The sequence below is a fragment of the Peromyscus californicus genome, unplaced genomic scaffold (assembly GCF_007827085.1).
Source record: "Peromyscus californicus insignis strain IS unplaced genomic scaffold, ASM782708v3 Scaffold_3__1_contigs__length_106647218, whole genome shotgun sequence".
In the NCBI taxonomy this organism is placed as follows: Eukaryota; Metazoa; Chordata; class Mammalia; order Rodentia; family Cricetidae; genus Peromyscus; species Peromyscus californicus.
The window spans coordinates 85815478-85839038 of NW_026294551.1; the positions used below are offsets into that span (position 1 = coordinate 85815478).

Below are 23561 nucleotides of genomic sequence, written 5' to 3' on the forward strand. Positions count from 1 at the left end.
TTTCATATAGGCTTCTGTGAAGATGAACAAGTTAGTCCTTTTTCAGGACAGAGCATCGTGCCTGACACCTAGTCAACTGTTTGTCTTTATCATCACAAGTAGTGCTGTTTCCATCACTACCGTTAGGCTTAGGAAAGATGTGTGACTCTTGCGAACCCTGTCATGCACTGAAGAAGCATCCTAACACAGCTGCTTCCATCATAATGTGGAGAGTAGGAAGACCCTTCAGTAACAGTGAGGTGAGCCAGCCACCCTCCCTTTCCCCAGCACCTTAACCCTGTAAAGGCATGCCTAGGTGATGCCAGATTTGCCATTTGCTTTCTCCACTCACTCTATTGTGAATAGAAAGGGAATGGGTTTCCGATAAAGTCCTGAACTAAGGATCTCCCTGATTTCTGAGCCTAGAAGTGAGTCTGAGAGAAAAGTGATGGAGCTGATTGCTCTGGAGTTTTCAGTGAGTCACATTTAAAATATGTTTTCAAAATACATTTTTTCTTGAATCTTAACATTAAACATGCCTAATAAAAGCAACATCATCAATTCAAATACATGTACTTTTATTCATAAAATTATTTTAAAATCAGTCTGGCCAAGATTTTATTTACAAGTATCAAGACTTATTGCTAATGCTTTTATTTAACTATTGCTTTCCAAGGCTCAATGCAATTTGGTTCCAATTTTTGTTTGGATACTGTGATATTCAACTCCACTGCCTTGCCGTCTCTCTCAAGATATAGTTAATTGTCAGTATGCTTGGAACTTTCTGTTTGTCATACCTACATTTTTTTTTCTGTTTAGAGATTTTCACAAAATGTCAAAAAAAATGGAGAGTTGGCAGCAAGGGGAATTCTGAAAAATATATGCTGTGCATTTATTTAGACACATAATTGATCATCTCAAAGATGATTTTCACTATGAATATGTCACACGAAGAACTTGTTCTTTCAAGATCCTGTGCTAAAATTCACAAGGACAGATGTGTTTGGGATGTGGTTTCCCAGGCAGAACACTAGGAAAAACTTAAGTGAGATGGGGCTATCATTCAATCAAAATGTCTTCATCTGTTCAATTTTTTATTTAAAAAAAAATTGAATGAATAGCACTTGAAGAAAGATAGAGAAGAGAGAATTGGAAAATAGAAAGAGAAAAGGTGGAAAGAGAAGAAGAAAGGAAATTATGAGAGAAAAAGATTAAAGATAATCAGAGAAAGAAGAAAGGAAGGAGGAGAGAGCCACCAGTCTGGTCCTGTTTTCAGTGTTTGCTGTGGCCCTGTGATGTCCTGCTCTTGTTCATCACCTTACGATTTTGTCTTTGTTATTCTTTTATTGCCATTAAATTTTGCAACACTCTTAATATCTCCTTTTTAAGTAAATACTCTTCTCTTTCAAAGGACAAAATGGCATAGGAATATGTGATAAGGGTATCTTCCCAATAGACTGATTTATTTTTAACTACCTTCTCTTGATATTATGACTTTGCTGAAATAGTTATTAGGAAACAGATCCCAGAATCTTCTAACATAGTGAAGCTTAAGTATATCCATCAGTCAGTGTGCCCTATGAACAGTCCCAAGCAGAACATTGTCCATAACATTTTCGGTTTTGCAAACTTTGACAGGTTAGTTAAATTCTTAGATAATTTCGTTGCTCTTCATTTACAAAATAGCATTTTGGTCTTCAAAAGTGTTAATAATGAGACTCCATTTTTATTATCTAATGCTTATTTAGATAGATGTGAGTTTTACTTCACTTTCTTTTGACCATCACACACACACACACACACACACACACACACACACACACACACACACACACTTGACCAGTTCAAATAAGTTTTGCAGTTGGGAAAAAAAGAATTTGAAGTTTCACGCCTTTTTTTTTTTTTTTTCAAAAAAGAAAAATGATGAATTTTTCTCAGTGACTTTTCCAGTGTGTCATGTGGAGGGCTTGAAGGATATAGTTGGCCATATGTCAAATTGGAATAGCCTTGTTTTAGTATAAAACAATGAACAGTTGGGAGGGGGAACATTTTCTTTGTCCTTAGTTTTCTTTATAAATGATATCCACCTTGAATAATTGTGCAGTCAAAGCTGGTCTCGCTGCACAGAAAGGATAATTCTTTTCCCCAATAGTGGTCAGGGACTCAGTCAAGATAGTGTTCATGTTTTGTTCAGTGGGATCCCTAAGGCCCTCATAGTTCACTGAGAACACATTGCCCCACTATTGAGAATAAAATCCTTCTCCATTACTTATGCTCTGAAAGCATTAAGCCCATCACTTTTCTGCATTCCACAAAGTATTTTAATACACACGGACTTTTTTTCCCCTCATTCCTGGCAAGTCTATAAATGGAATTTTTGAATGGAAATCCTATGATATAAATACCCTTTAAAGCTTTTTCATAGTTCTACCTGTTTTGCAATCAGCCATCTTCTCCTTCAAAATCAATGCCTCTCATTAAGACAGCTTCTGGCAGGGATGAGGGTCTCTCGTCAGTGTATAGAAAAGTGGTCATGATTTTGCCTCTGGGTTTGTTTTAATTGTTCTTCTCCACGCAGCAAGCCCCACGGTTTGAGTAGTCGAGAATTCATTTGTCAGCTCACCTCCTCTCTTACTCCAAAGATTGTCGTGAGGGCTGAATGAATTCATCCCAGATTATTTACTGGACACCTACTCCGTGTGGCAAGCCCGCTACAGTTCTGCACACATACCTGCCAAGAAGGCAGTCCCCAGGCTTGCAGAATTTGATTTTAGCATCAGGGAACTGGCCTGAAAAAGAACAAAACAAAAATTATGAGTGAGGAAGGCTGCAGAATAGATAATGCATGAGCAGAGGAGGAGAGGGTTTCAAGAAGGCCAGAAAATTCTCTCTGAAGATAGATCATAAGAGATATTGAAAAGGAATTAGCCCCGTGAACACTTCAGAAGAACAGCATGTCCATGTGTCCTGAGAAGAATGGATATGGGATAGATCTGAAAGGGCACTCCATAGTACCTAAGGATGGCAGCTGAGAGTGATGCAGGATGCAGGCAACATGGTCAAAAGCTGTGATGTATAAGGAACTTCTATTTCATGTCTTGGAGACACCCTTGGAAGGATTTTTAAAAGAGGTTGCCAAATAAAATGTAAGGTGTAATTTACATTTTAATAGTTTTTATAGAAATCTGCCAAGATGGAATGTTGATTGATGGATGCTCTTTATTACCATCCACAGTTCTGTTTTCTTATCTATGAAATGGGCATTATCGTGACCATCATCATAACTCACAGGGTGGATATTAAATAAATAATCAGCTGAAATTTCTCTGTTTACAGTACACATTCAACAGGGGGAAATACTCACTTAAGTCTTTTTATATGTCCCCTTGGTTACCTGACCTAGACCATTCATTACTTTATGCTTTCCCCTTCTCCCCTCATATCTGATTTTTTTTTTTATTTTGACAATTTTCTCTGAGATTCCTGGCATTTGGACCTCTGGAGATGGCAGGGGGTCTAGTTTAGTGTCTGTTAATTTTAGCTCTTCTCGGCTGGAGGTGCCATCACAAGTAGAATAACCAGGGAGAGTGTGAGGTGGTACAGCCTATTAAGTGGCCCCATGGGGCTGCCCTCACAGCAAAAATCAAAACAAGCAAACAGCATCCCCAAGCACATTTGGGCTTTAGGGGTTTTTTTAAGATGGACATTCCCCCATTAATAACATACCTGTTAAAAGTGAATGTGACAGCTCTCAAAAAAGTTCCTTCTAATGACACCATTGCTAATCCAAACTCCCTTTGCTTCATCTCCCGATCTCAGGGGCAGGTAGCTGCTACCACGTCACTCAGTGAAGAGTATTTAGAGTTTATGTAATAGCAAATAGAAATAGATTATCCACCCCATTGTATATATTCTGTGTGGCCTTCAAGCCAACTGTTCCACAGAACCTGAAAGTTTCTCAAATTTCTATTGATTCAGAATATAGAGTTGAATACCTGTCACAGAAACAATATCCAAATAACTAGGTGTATTTTGTCCTCTGTTTAATTGGAGGATCTGCAACCCCAACCTTTCATACAAAAAAATGCAGTTAAACCTTTAGAAATAAAATAAATGAACTAAGAAACTTTATTGTTAGTCTAGCCATAATATTACTGTGAAATTTTCATAGAGAGGGCATAACATTTAGATTGCAGATCATTAAGACAATTACTAATTTCTTTTTATCTGAGCCATTACATTCAGAGGCAAATGATACACCTTATTTTATTGCTTAATACCAGCCTGTGAGAAATGAAGATATTTTTAGAAGAGAATTATGAACTAGTTCAGGATGGTTCCCCCATATTTAACTTAATGGCAAAGGACAAAAAAAAAATCCCTTGGAATGTTAAGCCTGAGATCAAACATATTCCAAGAGTTGGGTAAATTGAGGAGAGAAACATTTCAAAATCTTACATAGGCCTGGAAGAAAATTACTTGAATGAATTTTTTTTTTTGGTTTTTCAAGATAGGGTCTCTCTGTGTAGCTTTGGTGCCTGTCCTGGATCTCACTCTGTAGACCAGGCTGGCCTCGAACTCACAGAGATCCACCTGCCTCTGCCTCCCGAGTGCTACGATTAAAGACATGAGCCACCACCACCCAGCCTGAAATAAGATATGTTGACAAGCCAAAGTTGAGAGGAATTTTGTAAATAGACACTCCTTCAGGTTTTCAGCTGCTGGTGCCAGATCTCCCTCTTCCCATCGGAGGCTGCTGTTCCCTCTTGAAATGGGAGTGTGGACTTTCCTCCTCCCCACCTCTGTCCCTACACAGCCCTGTACAGGACTGCTTATGTGCCTGTGTATGATTATCACAGCTAAAATGGGACAAGATTGACTCTACTTGCCTACTAGTTACCATTTTTAGGAAGACAATTTTTTGTTCAGATAGAAGACCTGAAAATAATACATTCATGACTACATTGTAAGAATAAAATTACTTAACTTCTATTATATTGATAGTAAAAATCATTACTAGGTTACACTTAAATTATCACTCTGGGATATGTTTGCATTGCATAAAAGCTCATTTCAATGCTCAGTGTAAAGAGGAGTTGTTAGTGGAAATCTGCATTTGAAAATGACAGCTAAGAAGTGAAAGTATATCGATGTTAAATGATGATATAGGAGGACCTGGACTGGGAATAAATTTGTTCCCTTCTTCAGCTACTCACTGGCCGCCATTGATTTTCCCCCCCAGTTTAAGAAAGCATGCTGAGTGGTTTACGTTCACAGAAATATTCTACCATTGACGTGAGCTCGTATTTAAACCCAAGTGACGAGTTTTCTGAGTGTTTCAGCATGAGACAGTGACAAGCACGCCGTGATTTCAAATGTCTCTCGAAATTACCATTCCCAGAGACATAGCTTTTAGCACTTCTTCATCGTCCCTGAATGTAAAAGCTGGCTAAGGTGGCTTCTCTGTGGATTTTTCATCTGCTTGTTGCACTCTTCACAGTCAGGGAATGAATCGGCTTTGCTAAACACACTCATTAATGTCCAATTTGTTTCTCCTCATCTCTTCGAAGAAACCTTGAGAGCAGTTGGAACGCTTATTTTATTTTGATTCTGTGGTGGAAAATTGTATTCACATAAGTAAGCATATACCAAACAGCAATAAATCATTATTTCTCAGATGACCATTATCAGCAGGAATCTCATATACTTCTCTGCTGGAGCTGATTTCCAAATTCATTGAATAATTATTGGTGCTGCTTTCCATAAGAAGAAAACATATTTTTTACTTCTACTCCAGTTAAAATTTAAATGCTACCTTTCTCCCTCATTTCCTCCACACTTCTGTGAATTATTTGTAAAAGAAGACAGAACATCAAATTTGATGTTGAGCGAAAGTCAAGATGGGGGCAGGGAGTATAACTTGTGAGGACTCTCCCACCTCACACAAACATTTAGGATCTTGTTTTAGAAACCTAAGGGCAATATTTGAATCTCTAGTTAGTGTCAAAAATGAAAAAATAGAAATTAATACTAATACTTTGAAAGAAATCCAAGGACTTACTGTCTTGGATTATTAAATTATCACATTTCTGTTTGTTAGATTATTAAATTTCTGTTTCCTTTTGTTCTACATTGTCATTTCACATCGTGGAGTATTAACTGGATTTTGGTAATAATCTCTGATTAGGTTTTTAAGAACATACATATGATTTTTATCAATTCATATCCTAACAAAACGTATTAACATCAGCAGGTAACTTGCATTTTGTCCTCAAAGTGAATTTGTAAGACATTGATTGGTTTCAAATCAGTCTTAAAAGAGATTAAATATCATGGCCATGTCTAAGAAAGTTAAGTTTGCACTCTGTGTGGATACCGTAGCCAACAGTTTAAAACTGCATTGGCTTGTGTGCACAGTGTACTGTCAGGTGCTGTTGTGGAGAGAACAGCCGTTTAAGACTTTAAAACCAACCTCACAACTGAGACTTGGGAAGAGCAACAGTGGCAGGTTGAGGCACAGGCTAGGATTTATTGGGTTTGCTTCTGTTATCACCCACCGTTCTTTCTCTACACTTATCCTTGACTGCTGCTTTAAAATGTTTTGACCTTCTAATTGTAAGCTATTGAAAACAACATAAGCAACGCATTTTTTAAACATGAATTCATTTATTTTCTTCTAGTTACATTACAATCAAAAGTAATATCTTCACACAGGGTAATGTGGCATTTGTACAACTGATGTCTTTCTAGAAAATATGTAGTCTTTATGTATCTATATTCAGCTTATCTTCAAATGTGAAATGTGTTGAAAATAATTCAGAATTTACATAATATTTTGACAGAATCATACTTGAGTATTATATGTTATGAATAAAATCCTTTGACTTGTATATTTGCAAAAAAAAGGTACAATTTAATGAAAATGGTTGAACCATCTATGGAATACTGAAGCATATTTTAATAAAAAAAACTTATTACTAAGTTATCAATGTGATACCACATATGAATTACTTGTCTTAGTATCCCATTATCCCTTTATTTAAACATTTAACATGGACTTCAGTTTTAATTAAGCTAGTGGGAATTTTACCTTTTACACATTTTAAACGATCTTCACATAAACTTACTAAAATAGAAAAATATTTAAAAGTAATGCATTAATATATCAAACAATTTAATAATATATTGAAAATTTTCTAAACTGCTAGGTTTTTCATTAGTACTTTAGTCTCAAAATACCAAAACCAAGTTATTATTAAATAGCTAATAATTTCCTATTTCAGATTTTATCTCAAAAGTGAATTGTACTTTGATTTTCCAACTTGTAATCATCATACAACAATTAGAATACAACTAAAATTTATTTAAAAATCAGCAACACTGTATTACCCTGGAGTTTTTTTGTTTGGTTGTTTTTGGTTTTGTTGTTGTTGTTGTTTTCTTCAAGACAGGGTTTCTCTGTGTAGCTTTGGAGCCTATTCTAGAACTCGCTCTGTAGACCAGGCTGGCCTCAAACTCATAGAGAGCCGCCTGTCTCTGCCTCCCAAGTGCTGGGATTAAAGGTGTGCACCACTACTGCCTGGCTACTCTAGAGTTTTACCTGAATTTATTATAATGAAGATCCTATAAGTATTTGATAAAACACTGTATTCAAAAACCTATGGTAACAAAGTTGCTCATATTTACAATATTAGAATATATTACTATAATTTGTTAATTATTGATAACATTTACTCACACTTTAATTCACATTCCACGAGTTTCTTCCCTCTGTGGAAAAAGAAACAATAGATCTACATTTTGATTAATTTGAAAAATAAACTGATTATACCACATGACTACATTACCCAATAATCCTGAAAAAAGCAAAACAGTAGCTAGAACCATTTGCCTGAAAAGAACTTTCCAGAGGTTTAATGTGAAGTCATACTAATCTAGATAAATTCTTTGTGTAGCTCACTTATTGATTCCCACTTATTTTCTTAAATAATTCTTCATTGGTTTCCTGATGTACATCTTACCAGAGGTTTTATGGGGAGAAGGGAAAATATAATCAAGAGGTTTGGGCTGTACTGTATTCGGGCCTTTGAATACACTTAAGTCCTCAGAATTCCAACGGGGAAAGCATCTAACAGCGTCGTCTTCACACATGCCATGTATTAGTATTTACTTATTTAGTATTTGATGAGATAATGCAGCATGTGATATTCTTCCAAATAAATTTTAGCCTACATCTACATACCTGATAATGATAATTGTTTATAATGTGTTTTAATTATTCCAAATTTGTTTTTACAAGAAAAAATCTGTATTGTAACTGCAGTGAACCATGATTTTCACCATTTGTGAATCCTTAAGTTGTTCATCTTTTACTTCTGCTTATGGTCTTCATCATCTCCCAGACCACTGGCTGTCTCTTCCTCTGACCCCTCTAGTTCCAAGTCTAGTGTCCAGAGGTTCTTTACAAATACAGAGTGAATGGCTTACCTGTGCAATAGCAGCACTGTGGGTGAGCAACCATGTGACTAGCTCATACAGTGAAGTCTGGATAAACATTTTCATGCTCTGTGTAGTGCAGTGTGGGGACAACAGCCAGAGGATGACCTGTGGACCATGTGAGAGAGTGAGCCTGGAGCTTTTCCCAAGAGGCAGAGATTGAGATTAAGAGGGTAGGATGGAAGGAATCCTTAGGGAAATTACATCTGCAGATAATTTTTGCAAAGGTGAATGAATACCTGCTACAGAGTCAGAGGGAATGTCCCTTCCCTTGGTTGTAAGACCTGGAAAAGATGGTGTGTGCTTGGTGAAGACAGGTAACTAACCTGCTCTCATGCTTAAGAAATGTGAAGGATTGAAGGTTTCCTGCTAAATTGTGATTCAGTGTCAGACACCACATCTCAAATTACTTCTTTTCTCTGCTCATTGTGATGGTAGGGGCCTGACATCCTTTCTAGAATGATTGCTTCCTCTAAAATCTGGAATTAGTAATGATAATGATAATTAATAATAATAACAAAATAAATAGCAAGTTACTAGCATCCGTGAATGGGTAACATTATGTACCAATACAGAACAGAATGGCATGTAGAATGCTCTAGTGTATAGAAGTAATTATAACATGTTCTTTCTTTTTCTAGTCCTTCTATTCTTAGACTGAGTAAAGAATAAATTCAGAGGTGTTGCATGGTCTTATCTACTAGCTTTGACGTTTTAACTGTATTTTTCCTGAAAAGTACAAAATTTTCCATCATTACTGAGGCTGTATTTAAAAGGTTGGGCCCTTTTTCTATAATTCATTACTGCCAACTGAAATTTGGTTACAGTATTCAGGAGTAAGGTGATTGCATTTGTGCCTTTGGCCATCTCTTACAGCTAGGAAAATGTCCTGATGTACACAGTAGCACGCACCTTCCCCCAGTGTCTACAGTCTGATGTTTTCAGACGTCATTTATTTGTAGCAAATAGATTTTATTTAAAAATTGTCTGCCCAACCCTTTATAGGTTATAACTGGATCCTGATTTAATGAGCTAACTATAGATAATATGGCCATAATTTTATGTCTTTTCAATAATATATTGAGATCATTCTAGTTATAACAATTTAATGAGAATAAATGGCTTTCTGTTATTTAATAGCATTTCCATAATACAATGAGTTTCCCCAAGATAAGTTTCAATGCTGAGTGAAATGTAAAACTTGAACAATGATTTTAACGGAGAGATGGCTAAACATTGCTTGATGCGGTTTTTCCCTCCAGCCCCTGGAAACGGCTTTCCAAGGCCCCCATAGAAAAGGTTTGTGAAGTATCCCCCAGGCTTAAAAATAAAATGCCATAAAATTTGTGAGCAAAATGTGTGTGTCTCAACACATACTCAGCATTTATATCTGAAAGAGACACATGCATGGCGTCCTTATTACTACTAATAAAAAAAAAATCTAGAATATTTATCATCATTATAATGACTTTTCCTTATAAGGGTAACAATGGTCCTCCAAGAGCTATAAGTTATCTAACAAATCCCAATACAAGGTATGAGATTCCTTCTTTTGATTTGTTGGCCAAGGTTATTCAAGAAACTCCCAAAACATTGTAGGCTATTGCTGTTCCTCTTGGTTGAACGCCAGAGGTATAATGTTAAGTCCCCATGTACTGTGAATACAGGAGAAGCTGGCCCTGAATTGAAAGTCTCTTCCCTTAGGACTAGCTTTTATGGTACCAGAAGGGACCATGTATGTTTCCAAAGAAGGTAAGCCCCATTAGTCATACCCAGCTACAATGCCTTTAAACTCCAAAAGCAACAAGCATGGCACAGTAATCCTAAGTGTGCAGTCGTAGTACACATACCTTGGATGTAACCAATCATTTTCTGATTGGACTTAAGGACCACTCAACAAGAAAGAAATATTCCTGGTACTGGAAACCTAGTCAACCATCCAGGGCTAGTATTGTCTTGGATCTTGGAGGAGAACCTACAACCGCCACTTTACTAAACCAGAAGAATTCCTAACTACATTCTAACTATTTATCCTTATACCTACAGTTACGTATAGGTCTCACCCCTCATTAAGTACACTTCTCTTTGCAACAGAGGGAGACCATTACGGAAAACTGCAACCAATCAAAATGCAGAGTTAGGGAGCCCAGTCCCAACTGCTATGTCTTCATTCTCTCTTCTCTTGCCTTCTCTTACTCCACATTTTAGACTTTCCATCTTTCCTTTATGGCCATCCTTTTCTTGTTGGTCTTCTGTCAACAGTGTACTTAGGCATCAAGCCAGAAGTCCAGGTAAGCCAGCAGTGTGTGACTCATTAGAACAGCAGCATTGCTGGGTTGTATTTTATTGACCATTTATAATGAGTCACCATCACAAGCAGGACTCCAGCTAGCTTTTTCTGACCAGCATATGGAGGTTCCCAACCGCTATTTGATACCTTTTCCCGGGCTTCCAGGAAGCTAATGACCCAAGAGATGTTGCTTCTCACCCTACTCCTACAGGTAATGGGGAGCAAGCTGCTTTGGAAATTTTTACATGTTCACCCACACATAGAATCTCTCTAGGACTGCTCTTATTCATGGAGAGTAAATTGCCCTTTGGGTTTCATAGGTAATAATCTAACATTTACCTGAATATTAACTTTTTTTTCTTAGTCTACCTATAGGCAGGTTTTGCCATAATGCTGACTATATGCGAAAAGGTAAAACTCCAGTTTTAATGGAAATGAAATAATATTCTAAGAAAATATAGTTTTTGCTGCTGGCCATGGCCTGTCTCTAGGTCATCTAAAACTGATAATAATTTTCGGTCCTTTGGACTCCTTCACTTCTTTGGTTTTTAAGAAAATTGCTACCCAGTTCCACTGATGGAAACCTTCCAGTCACTCAACAGATGCCTTGTCTGTGTTATCAGCACGTGCTTTATTAAATGGAATTGGGGTTTATTTATCTATTTTTTCAACTTCTCTAGCAACTGAACCCCAGAAGTCCCCCCTTATCATATTCTAATGAGGAATGTGGTGGTATTGTGTTCTCCAAAATATTGTGTACCCTAATAAACTTATCTGGGGTCAGAGACAGAACAGCCACTAGATACAAAGGCTAGAAAATGGTGGCACTCACACCTTTAATCCTAGCATTCCAGAGGCAGAAATCCCTCTGGATCTCTGTGAGTTCACGGCCACACTGGAAATAACCAGGCATGGTGACTCACGCCTTTAATCCCACGAAGAAAGCCTTTAATCCCAGGGAGTGATGGCAAAAAACAAAAAGGTATATAAGATGTGAGGACCAGAAACTAGAAGAATTTTCAGCTGGTTAAGCATTCAGGCTTTCGAGCAGCAGTTCAGCTGAGAGCCACTGGGATGAGGACACAGAAGCTTCCAGTCTGAGGAAACAAGATCAGCTGCATCTCATCTTGCTGCTGTGTGCGGCCTGTGGCATGGGCTTAACCCCCTTCCTCTTGGGCAGAAATGAGAAGAGAGTGTGATCTTTACCCGTCATATGCCGTGTGGGTGAATGGTGTGAGATACCTTCTCCTAATGAGCACATTCTGCAGCTCTCTTCCTCCAAATCATTTTTCCCATCTAGAAAACAGTTCTGTGATACCCCTCACAGTGGAAGAGGATCAGATTATTTCCTCTTGGAAGGCTGCTGGAGCTTCAGGAAGGGCCACAGCTGGCCCATCACTGGCTGAGTTTACCTAGGATCTGATGACTTCTCTGGCATGTACCTGTTTTATCTCCTTGAGTAAATCTTTTAAGCCTTAGGTTTTGGCTTTAAATTTTTTAGTTACATCGAGAAAGAAAGGTTCTTTGAAGCAGGGTATTGCTAACCACTTTTCTCTGCTCTGAAAACTCTGTAAGGACAAACCCAACCTCTTCATCACCGCCTTGCCGTTTTCTGTCTGTGTCCTCACCAAATGCAGTATTCTAAATTTTGTCACCTCACAGTGGTGCAGAACTAGACTTCTTTATTTTTAACCATTTGTGGAATCGCATAATGTTAAATAAATGAAACCTATTTAGTCATTTGCTATTGATATGTTCACTCACAATAGAAAGACTGATGAAAATCCTTGCATACATGTATGAGTGGCTATCTTAGATTCGTTACTAGAAATAAATTTCATATTCCTTTACCTAAAATGGTCCCTGCTATTTTTATTGAAATCTATAAATCAAACATGTTATATTTCTTTTAAAGTTTTATAAAGAACCTATTACAGATTGTTTGGTTTTTCTTAGGACTATTAGACAGGGTAGAAGAAAAAATGCATAATGTGTTCAGATGAGGAAAAAACACATATTGTGTTCAGACACTCAATGAGCATTCTCATCCTTAGCCCAGTTAGTGTAAGAAAAAGGCTATTTATGTAAGCATCCCTGTAGAACTTATCATGGGTCAGTTATGAAGACACAGGGACCCTGCCCCAATTACTCAGGTGTCGCTGTTCCAGCACTGTAATTTTGCTTATACAGGAATGAATTGTTAAACATGGTTCTTTCTAGGCTAAACCTGAAGTTTCTCCATGTACATGAGTTAGAAAGTACATCAAAGGTCAAGCTGATGGATGGGATTTGAAAATTGGCTCTTTGTTTCAAGAAGGATGTGGTGGGTGATACAGATGGTTATTCTATAGAATAGTCTTCTGAGTGGTGAGGACCTCTCAATAGCACAACAGTTTCTCCATCTGTTCTATCCTTTGAAATAATGAGTCATGAAACCCAAGAATGTGAGTATCTGTGAAATGACGGCTGGGTTCCATGTGGATTTAGTGATGCTGGCCGAACACTGTTTGCTAAATTAGTGTCTATGAACCAAATGAAAAGCAGTTTTTGTGTGTGGGGGGAGGAGACTTATCAGAACAATGAAAGAAATTCTACTTATGCATCAATGATTCTCTTTAAGGCAAAGTTGAGATGTTGAACAGAGCTTGAGATGTTGAAATAATGATTAAAATTTATATTGTGAGGACCTGTTCAAAAAGAGTTACCAACCTCTAGTCTATCATGTATGAAATCTGCAGCAGGCTGCATGTTACTAGTCTGATAACTACTTGGTGAGTAGATACATACACCCTGGGTTCCTGTTTCATTAGAACACTCAAAGAACCTTTGACAAGTCCCTTAGCAGAAGGGTTCTGATGGTTGAGACATCCATAATGAAATTCCAGTTTCATAAAACATTTTGTTTGTTCTAAAATAAGTCTTGTGGACTAGAAAGAAAGCTTAGCCTAGTTAAGAGTACATGCTACAGTTTTAGAGGATGGTGGTTCAGTTCCCAACACCCACACGGTAGCTCACAGTGTTCTGTAACTCCAGTTATATGGATTCTGTTGCACTCTTCTGGCTCCTGCTGGCACTGTATGCACACTGCACATAAGTACATGAAAACAAAATGTTTATATGCATCTAACTATTTTTAATCTAAAAATAATAATAAAACAGCATTATAAGTTAAGCACTTCTGAAAATATTTTGCTTGACTTGTAATACTGATTTCTTTTTGGTTTTTCTTTTTTACTTTCTAATCTATTTTTGAGATGATATCTTTCTTAACTTAAAAATATGCTCATTTTAAGTAGTAACTTTTTAACTTTGAAAATAAGACAGTTAAATTATGGTTTATGAATTGTGTAGTGTTTAATTTAGTGGCAAGAAATCTGTCATAAGATTACTCAAAACATCAGTCTTTTCAGCCTTGTAAGTTAATTCACTAAGTTAAAAAAGGCTTACTTAAAATAGCATTAAAATATTAACATACTCATTGGCACATAAATGTTTAATAATTGTGTTTGGGGTTTCTCCAACCCATGGTGACTGGAATTATGGTGTTAGGTAAGAAAGTCTCAATATTTTTGTTAATTCAAAAAAGTACTCTAAGTCTCATTTTGTGTGTGTGTGTGTGTGTGTGTGTGTGTGTGTGTGTGTGTGTGTGTGTGTGTGTATGTGTGTGTGTGTGTGTGTATGTGTGTGTGTGTGTGTGTGGAGAGAGAGAGAGAGAGAGAGAGAGAGAGAGAGAGAGAGAGTTGAAAAAGCAATTTTACTGACCCAAAATAAATAAAACAAAACCACAGTATTCTTCCAAATATTGCTGCAAATCTCCAATTTCCACTAGTTTCAATCATATAATTTGCAGTAATTTTATGTAGAGGACATACTAATAAGTGATTCTACTGACCAGAAAGTAGAATGGGAATGTTGAGTCTTTTCCAACATATAGTCTCAATGCTTGGCATAGGGTAAAACTCACTAAACTTATAATAAATGAGCATGTGGGCAATTATTAAAGCTAGTTACTATACTAAAAACATTAACATGGGGGGGGGGGATAGCCACAGGATTACTGTGTTCAAACTCATTACAGGAACTGCATTGTGCACAGTTTTTCTTATCAATGATGATAAAAAGACCACAGGTTTAAAAGGCCTGGCCCTCAGTTTCTCCATTTGGAAAAAATGGCCGAAATCATGTTATGTATAGGGCTAGAGAAAGCACTGAGCACCAAGCATGCACTTAGAGAGACTGGTTGTCAGTCACTGTTAACTGGTTGTATTTATAGTAGCTGTGGAAATCACAGAATTGATAGAGGAAATAGTCAAAAGTATCTTAACATTTCTCAACTTAAAACATAAGAGCGGTGCTTAAAATTACCTTGTCTAAAGTCTTTATTGTAGGGGAAGAGGCCAATCATTTGTTCAGTCTTAACATACTATATGTTAACAATAGTATACATTATATGTTACATTATTTTATATTATATGCTGGGCTTTGTCCTACCTTTGAGTAGGTAAATTAAAGATGAATAAAGTTGCACTGCCTTTGCTGATACTGTTCAAAAGTTGGAGTAATTTCAAATCATGTAGCAATTCTATCCCAGAGAGAAATATGACAACACAGAGACAAAGAGCTAAAGCTGCTTTAGAGTAGCCCCATATACATATGTTATCCTTCTGATAATCATGCAGGCTCATTTAAAATCACCTTGTACCGATGTTGCATATGGAAAAATCTGAGAGGTTGTACCACAGGCTCTGGCAGAAGCAGAAGTGACATAGCTCTTCAGTCTCCAGTCCAGGGATTTCCCAACCCTCATTGAAGCTTTCTGATCTGGAAGACAGGGTGTTGGCTGGGATGAGGCTCACTCCATGATGGGGCTGCCCAAACTACCTCTCGCCTGGAAACCACAAATGGAGCAGAAAGAAAAATGGAGCGTAGCCATTTCATTTTAGGACTCTTGACCACAGTCTGTTCAGCCTGGCCTGGTTTCTTCTTGGTGCTATGTCCATGCTAATTGCCATGGCTAAATGGTGTCATGGTAAATAACAATGCTGTGGTGACATGTTTAAACTTCCCTGGGGTTAGGTGGACACCTTCAGCTGCTGCATTGGTGACAGTCTGGGAGATGGAAGGGCAGCTGGTACACTGCACAGTCTCAGATTCATGTTTTTGTGTAATCACTCATTGACCAAAATGACGATTTCTAAAGTTAAAAAAAAAGTTGAATTGGAATACAAAAACATTTATAAAAAATTGAAGTGCAGTTTCTAAAAATCTCATCTTGAACTTCATCTTGGATGAAAACATACTGGACAGCTGCCCAATTCATTTTTTTAACCATTGAAGAATTAGATCCATCCAGTCTAGACAAAGAACATTCTGAGTAGAGTCACAATTCCCTGCTTGTCCCCTTCAAACCCATGTAAAAATAAAGGTAGGTTGGCTCATTTCTCTGTTCCGCATTGATTAAATCACATTACCATGCAATATGGGGAGATAATCATTTAAGATTGTATCCATACATCTGAGACTGTTGAAGTGTACTAATTTCTTACATTGTTCCAAATGTTGAACTTGGAAGTGATACACTGTTGTCTACTACCAGGGACTCAAGGGGCTAGAAATCCAGTTTCATTTTCCTTTCATCAGTCCACCTGAACTTTTTTTCCCTTAACATTTATTATGAAAATCTTCAAACATGTAAATTATGCAGTGAAGGGAAATGAAGGCACATAAAAGAAGAGGAAAAAATCAAGAAATGTTATTTTCTCTCATATGAAGAATCTAGATTTAAATATTTATCCCTATCCTCTATCTATCTATCTATCTATCTATCTATCTATCTATCTATCTATCTGTAGCTAATAGGAAGAAGGAAAGATTAAGAAGTACTTAATGATTGACAGTTTTCGCAGTTATTACTGTATGGCTTGTATGTAGTTAGGCAACTTTGAAATACATTTAAATTCTTCTGTATTCTACTATGTTAAAATATCTTGGGGCTAATTTGGTTGGCATGATGGGGATATTTGCGTGTCTAAATTTTTTTACATCTACCCTCAAGAATTTAAATTTTTTCCTTGATTCTTGTGGCACCACCAGGTGATTGCTACTTGGGCTTCAGCCAACAACTTAATTGAGACTGAGCCAGTAAAGTTTCCTTTGCAGTCAAAGGGAGTCGGAAGTTCTTTACAAATAAGAATCGGGTAGCTCTGACCCTACTCACATCTCATGGAGCTGTTTCCCCGTGGAAATTCTGGGCTCTCTCCCAAAAGCTTCATTTGAAGGAGAATGCCTTGTACAAATGCCACTATGTGCCTCTCTCTAGCAAACAGTTAATACTAGATACCAAAAAAAGATCCCCTACCCATGCTGTCTTTCTTAATGAATTGTGACAGCACACTAATTTAAGCACAATTGGCCCAGCATCTCTTATGGCGACAGAGGCGTTTCCACGGAGGAAAGCAGCAAGGGTACTCTGAGATCGTGGGCTTGTCCGAGGCTGAGTTTGATTTATGAAATGAGACCTAGGAGCCTGAATTGAACAGATTGGCTTGCAGGAGACAGCTGTACTGGAGGAGCCGCTGCCAGGTATGGAAAGTGGAAATAGAGAGAAATGAACAGTGGGATGAAAAGTCCTTTCCCAGTCCGTACTTATCAACATGAAACATCTGTTTCAGCTACAGCGGTTCCCAGTGGCAGTCAGAATTATTGATACAGCGAAATCGCTGCTTATATGCAGCACAATGGTATGCCCCCCACCCTTGCCCTCACTGGCTGCCTTGTAATGACTCATTACTCTACTAGTGTGACCAGAGACACCGTGCTTGGGAAAGGCGACTTAGTGCCAGGGTAATTGTGCAAATGGGGCGGGTGGAAAATTTTTCCCATGAGCAATACATTTCCGCATGCTGTTATGGTTTATTGTGGCTGAACACAGTGATTATACTGGTTGGAAAATAAGCAATAAGCTTCTGTCTGTCTCCAATTGTTTTTAATATTCTTGTTTAATGAGAGAACATAGCTTTTATTTAAACTAAACATAACGGATGCATTTTAAGATTTGGATCCATTTTTTTTTTAAATCTTGCTTTCTCATATGTTATGTAAGCACATGCTGCTATAAATAGGAATACAAATATGCTTAGTTCAGCTTTTTGTTAGATAAAATTTGATTAGGGATGTGCAAAAGCTGATGCTGTCAGCCAACACATAGCACCAGGGAGCAATACGTACCACGTTAGAATGAAAATTAAAAGCATTTATTATCAAAGAAACTGGTTTTGTAGAAACATTCCAGGAAAGTTTACATGCTCAAATAAATAGAAACTAGAATTCCTTAATTTCGGTAATATCGCTTTATAATGCATGATGGTAAACTTGCACATGAGTTTCCATGGCAGCTGAAGGGTGATTATATGATTTACTAAAACAAGTTCTTGTGAGAGGAATAGAACAATGCAAAAATACAGCAGAAAGACATGAACCCACAGCTCATAAGGACACTTCTCTTTCCTATGTAGCCTAATTATTTTGAAAGAAATTATATTTGTGCCTAATTATATACATAGTGTTGCATTTATGTTTCCAGAGTTGACTATTTAAAATTTGGGTACTGGAAAATTCCAAATTTCAAAATTAGTTTCTCAATCAATACTATAACACTGCAGGCATAGCTGTGAGAAGCTAACTGTTGCAGGTCGTTGGCCATTTGCTAAGTTCTTTTCCCAAAGTACTTCGCAGTGGTGCTGATGATGAGGGGATGTGGAGCCTGGTGTTTTGACAATTCACTGAATGAAGCACTGGTAAGTTAATGAGCAGATTCTACCAACATCCCAGCACTTAAGAAGTTAACAGGCTGCCGTAACAAGGATTTATCATGAGTAAGAGGTGAAGGTGGGTGAGTGTGTCCCAGGCTCCCAGGCTCCCAGGTGTGGTGGCTTCAGGCCCTCTGTAGACACTGTGCCTAAGCAGGAGTGAAGGTTATCAACAGGGTTGTCATGACAGCTGAGTTTGGTTCCAGTTATGATTGATGTTATGAGCGCTCAAAACCTGTAGGTAGATACATAGGCAGATAGATAGGCTGACTGACTGAATGAATGAAATCTTATTGTAGTGTTGTATCTTCTGGCTCAAGTGTGTACTGTATAGAACCAGAATGTCATTAGAAGGGAAGATAATACAATCTAGCTTCAGGTATATCAGCCATAGAGTCGGTAAGTGGATGAATGGATGAGTGAGGGCTTGAGGAAGGGAAGGCATGGGAGGAAAAGAAGGAAGGAGGCTGGCAGAAGTAGTTCTGAGTGCTGCGTGTTCATGTTAGTTCAGGAACTTAATTTCTCCATCTTCTGGGAATTTACAGAAGCATGCTCTGAGAGCCACTGAGCAGACAGGCTACATGTATCCCCCTCCCCTTCTAATATAGCACTTAGCACATGCAACCATGTTTTCCTTATTGCTGAGTCTTCTCAGAACATGCTGTTTTTGTTTGTGTGTCTGTTAATGTTCTCTCCTCTGTAAGAATATAAGCCCCACGAGAGCAAGGGCTTTGTCTAATTTCCTGTTTCAGTTACCACGAACACTGTGTGCTTTCTTTGGTACTTAGGCAACAGTTCTTGGAGTTCTTGATGGGTGGGTATAGGAAGCAAGAATATTAGAATTGCAAACATATTGTTTAGCTTTTCCATATGTGGGTGCCTATATTTGTCGGTCGGTGAATCCTTCTGTCTTGAATAGTCTTAAGAAACAACACACGGGGAGAGTATAAGAAAGGGGATGCACTAACGGGACCCAAATGATACCAGTTCCCAGGAAGGTTCAGGTCAAACCAGAGTGCATGTTCTCAACTTCACCCTTATTTTTCAGTTGGAACTAACTCAGTTCAACGCTCAAAACTTTGATTCTGTGCTAAATCAGATACCTCACTGGGTGATATGACTTAATAGTCAAAAGCTATGGATATTTCCCTCTTGGATATTGCTATTAATATAATATCATATTTCACTGCTCTGAGTCTTTAATGGGTTGATATCCATTGTTAATATAGTATTTCTTAAGATTATATAGCCTCCTGTTTTTATTATAAAAATCGTTTTTAAACATTGTTGCAGGTTTCTACCTTCGTATCCTAAAATGAGTCACTGAATGATTCTATAAAATGCATTTTCCTCTTCTATAGAGGATGTCAATAAAATAATAAACATGTTCTTGGTAGCAGAGGTATTTACCTGCACTCACCACATTTAAACTAGTTTTGTTTTCCCTGAGGAGGTAAGTTGATGTGTCGTTTCTCATATTGAAGCGACTATATCTTGACCCCAAGATTGTCAGGGGCTCCCCACAGGACTCAGACACGAGATTACTCAGGAGGACCCTGTAATGAGCCCTCTGCACACACTGCATGGTTTCAATTACAGCCTTATATAACCAGACAATGCAGTGCCAGAAAAGGAGAGGCACAGAGCAAAGGGTCTTTGTCTTTGTAGTCCCCGAGCCTGGGTCCCCAGCTTTAAGGACCTGCTTTGTACTATCTTTTGTATTTATTCCATCTGTGTGGGGATTGGTCACATAAATTATGAATTCTTGGTTGAAATAGAAGATTCTGAAAAGAATAGTTTGGATCCCAGTACTGGTCCTGTCGTGCTTTTTCTTTCTTTCTTTTCTTTTTTTTTTCTTTTTTTTTTTTTTTTTTTTTTTTTTGGTTTTTTGGTTTTTCAAGACAGGGTCTCTCTATGTAGCTTTGTGCCTTTCCTGGAACTCACTTGGTAGCCCAGGCTGGCCTTGAACTCACAGAGATCCACCTGGCTCTGCCTCCCACGTGCTGGGATTAAAGGCGTACGCCACCACTGCCCGGCTGTGCTTTTTCTATTGAGTTTTCACACTTACCTGGAGTCTCTCAGATGACATTTCCTGTCCCAAAGATGCTTGCATTGTGTTGGGCACTCACTCATGTTTTTAAAGACACTGTCAGTGTAATTTTCCTCAAAAGTTTTGGTAAGGACGTGTGGATTTTATTTAGCCTAAAAAGAATTACACCAGATCACAAGATCTTGCCTATATACTCTTTTGGAAGGTGAATAATAATGGTGTGTACAAAAAAAGAAGACTTTTTGTGTCTTGTTCTACTTAATAATCTGAAGTGGAAAGTATAGGTTTATGTTATTGATGTGCTTGATTCTTCTAATATTTTCTGAAAAGTTGAGGCTGTATATATGTATTTGCTTTGGATGCTCCAGAAGGTTCTATGAGGCAAGATTCCATAATGGTTCCCCTGCCATCTGTAACTGGTGTGAAATAATACAGGTTTCTTCAAATACTTGTGAGAATCATAAGCAAGTTAATGTCCAACTTATTCTTTTGCTATGAATGAGTAAAGCCATGGGCCTCACAGGCTGATAGAGCTATTCATTGGCTGAGAAGACCATGAAGTCCAGAGACACTATGCTTTTCTACTGCAGCAGTAACAACAGCTGTCTAGTGAGTATGTGACACAGGAAAATTGGAAAGGAGAGCTAAGCCCACCCCTCACTCCAAATGGACTTCCAGTGTGTGTCCAAACATCTGTGCAAGATCCAAACACTTCTTTTGCTAGTTTTGAAAATCAAATTCTCAGATAGTAAGTCCAGATTCTTGTCAGTGGCTGGCCACTCTGGAGGTGTAAATGGACTTAACTAGGAGAGTGAGGAGTTAAATGAGAGGGGAACTTTGAGACAGCCTATGGGATGTCCACAGATTGAGGAAGAAACAAAGAACACAAGGGAAGAAAGATGAGAATTTGGAAACAGCACAGAGCCCACGTGACAGTATTTTGTAACAGCCTTTGCAATATTCTGCTTCCTGTGTACTGGACTGAAACAAAAGTTGGGAACAGCAGGTTAAGTGATTTTTTTTTAAAAAAACAGCATTTTGAAAGGTTTCCAGTTCATATAGAACCTCAAAAATCCTCTTTCTAATGTACTTATTTGCTTGAAATAGCCTAGTCCTTTTGTCTAAGAAAACACACCTTCCACCTAGCTGCCATCCTTTCTAATTGAAGAAAGACATGGCTAAGCACACCTAGTCACCATCATTTGAGAAAGAAGGGTGAATCTTTATCCCTTGGTGATAAAACATGGCATTCTAAACACCTCTGAGTCTCATTTTCCAAGTAGAAGACAGGGAAGTTCTGGGTGACTCTGGGTAACTCTTTGTGTATTTTTGGGTAAAACATACGGAATCTTTCCATTGCTCAGTTTCCTCATTTTTAAGAAATGTGAGTCAGTTAGAAGCATGCAGTATATATGTCTTTCAGTCTCATGCAGTTGATACACCAGAAAGAGAAAGCAGGCCCAAGAGCCCATGTCGGCTCTTAATTCAGCATCAGATAATTTAAGGACTGGAGTTATGATGTATAAATTGAACCAATGTAAAAACATCAAACTCCAGTTAAGCTGTCCACTCATCTAAGCATTCAATTTTCTTCTGTGTAAATTTCAAAAGAGAAATGGCTCTTTTGGTATGTAGGAAATCTGCCTCATCTTGGAATGCTCACTAGTTGAGTCATACTCCAACCAATTACTAATATGTTTTAAAGCCTTCCTCCATCCCTGTCTGAAATGGTTTTAAGCTTTATAATTTGCCATCTTTTTGCTGCTTAGGGACATAGGTAATCAATGAAAATGTGTATTTCAAGAATACGCACGTCCCCTAGATTGCAGTTTATCAAAGTCACTTTGAATCATTCCAATTGAATTTTCACTTCTTATAAATCATCAATGTCTATAATCGTATTACAGGGTCACAGGGGATCACCAAGAAAGGTATATTAACAGAATGGTGGAGGAGTCGGTGCAATGCCCTTCAATCAGTCCTTCACAATGTAAAAACAGAATTTGTTCTTAGAAAGCTGGGAAGAGGGGAAGGAGAGAATTTTTTTTTCTTCCAACGGGCATTTTACTTGTCCTCTAATTTGTATAACTGTAGTACCCTGGGCACTTACTGTTTCAAATGAGGTAGACTGCAGGTCAGAACAACAGAGGTGTGACAAGGAGTTTGTTAGCTTATGTAGTTATATAGTTATGGCTTATATAGGCATGAGAAGAATGGATAGCTTCAGATTTGGCTCAACAGAGAGTTCAGAGAACAATGAAGCTAGAATCAATCCCCCACTCCATCCTGCTCTTCACCCACCCTTCCTCTTCTGTCTCCTCCCTTAATTTTCCTTTCTTTCCTTACTCACTTAGTTCCCCTTTCCTTCCTTTTTAAAGATTTATTTTTTGTGTAATCGTGTGTGTGTGTGTGTGTGTGTGTGTGTGTGTGTGTGTGTGTGTGTGTGTTTTATATCTATGTACCCACAGAGGCTAGAAGGAGTTATTCTGTGGGTCTGGAGTTACAGAAGATTGTGAGACACCCAGTATGAATGGTGGGATCAGAACTTTGGTCCTTGGAAAGAGTCTCTACAAGCCTCTTCCTGCCTCCTTTCCTCCCCTCTTCTTTACCTGCCACATCTTTCTCCTGTTCAATCAACTATTGATGCTGTTTCCCTTTCGGTCACCTTTGGCTTCATCAGGAGTTTTGGCTGATAGCATTAGGCCATATGCTATGTTCTAGAAACTGTGCTGCTGTTCCCATCGGCATGGGTATAGGGGCTATTCATTTCTGAACCACCATGACACTGGTGAGTCAAACAGGGAGTTAGTGTCCACAGTGGCACACTGAGTTAGTAAAGTGAGGCTTCCTTGTGGAAAACCAGAATAATATACAAAGAAACAAGTGAGTAGTGAGCTAATGTATACATCAAGTTTTTATAATTTTTCCTCAAAACACA

General features: G+C 38.0%; 1 protein-coding gene across 14 annotated transcripts in view; it reads left to right on the forward strand.

Annotated features, from left to right (window-relative positions):
- Tenm2 (teneurin transmembrane protein 2) overlaps window positions 1–23561 on the forward strand; it is a 1246916-nt gene that overhangs the window by 430699 nt on the left and 792656 nt on the right. Inside the window, exon 1 of one of the 14 annotated variants that reach the window (XM_052758567.1) lies at window positions 17235–17347. The exons of the other annotated variants lie outside the window; for them this stretch is intronic. The gene's annotated coding sequence lies outside the window, so the exon portion shown is untranslated. Of the gene's footprint in view, window positions 1–17234; window positions 17348–23561 lie in introns of those variants that run through there. 14 annotated transcript variants of the gene reach the window in all.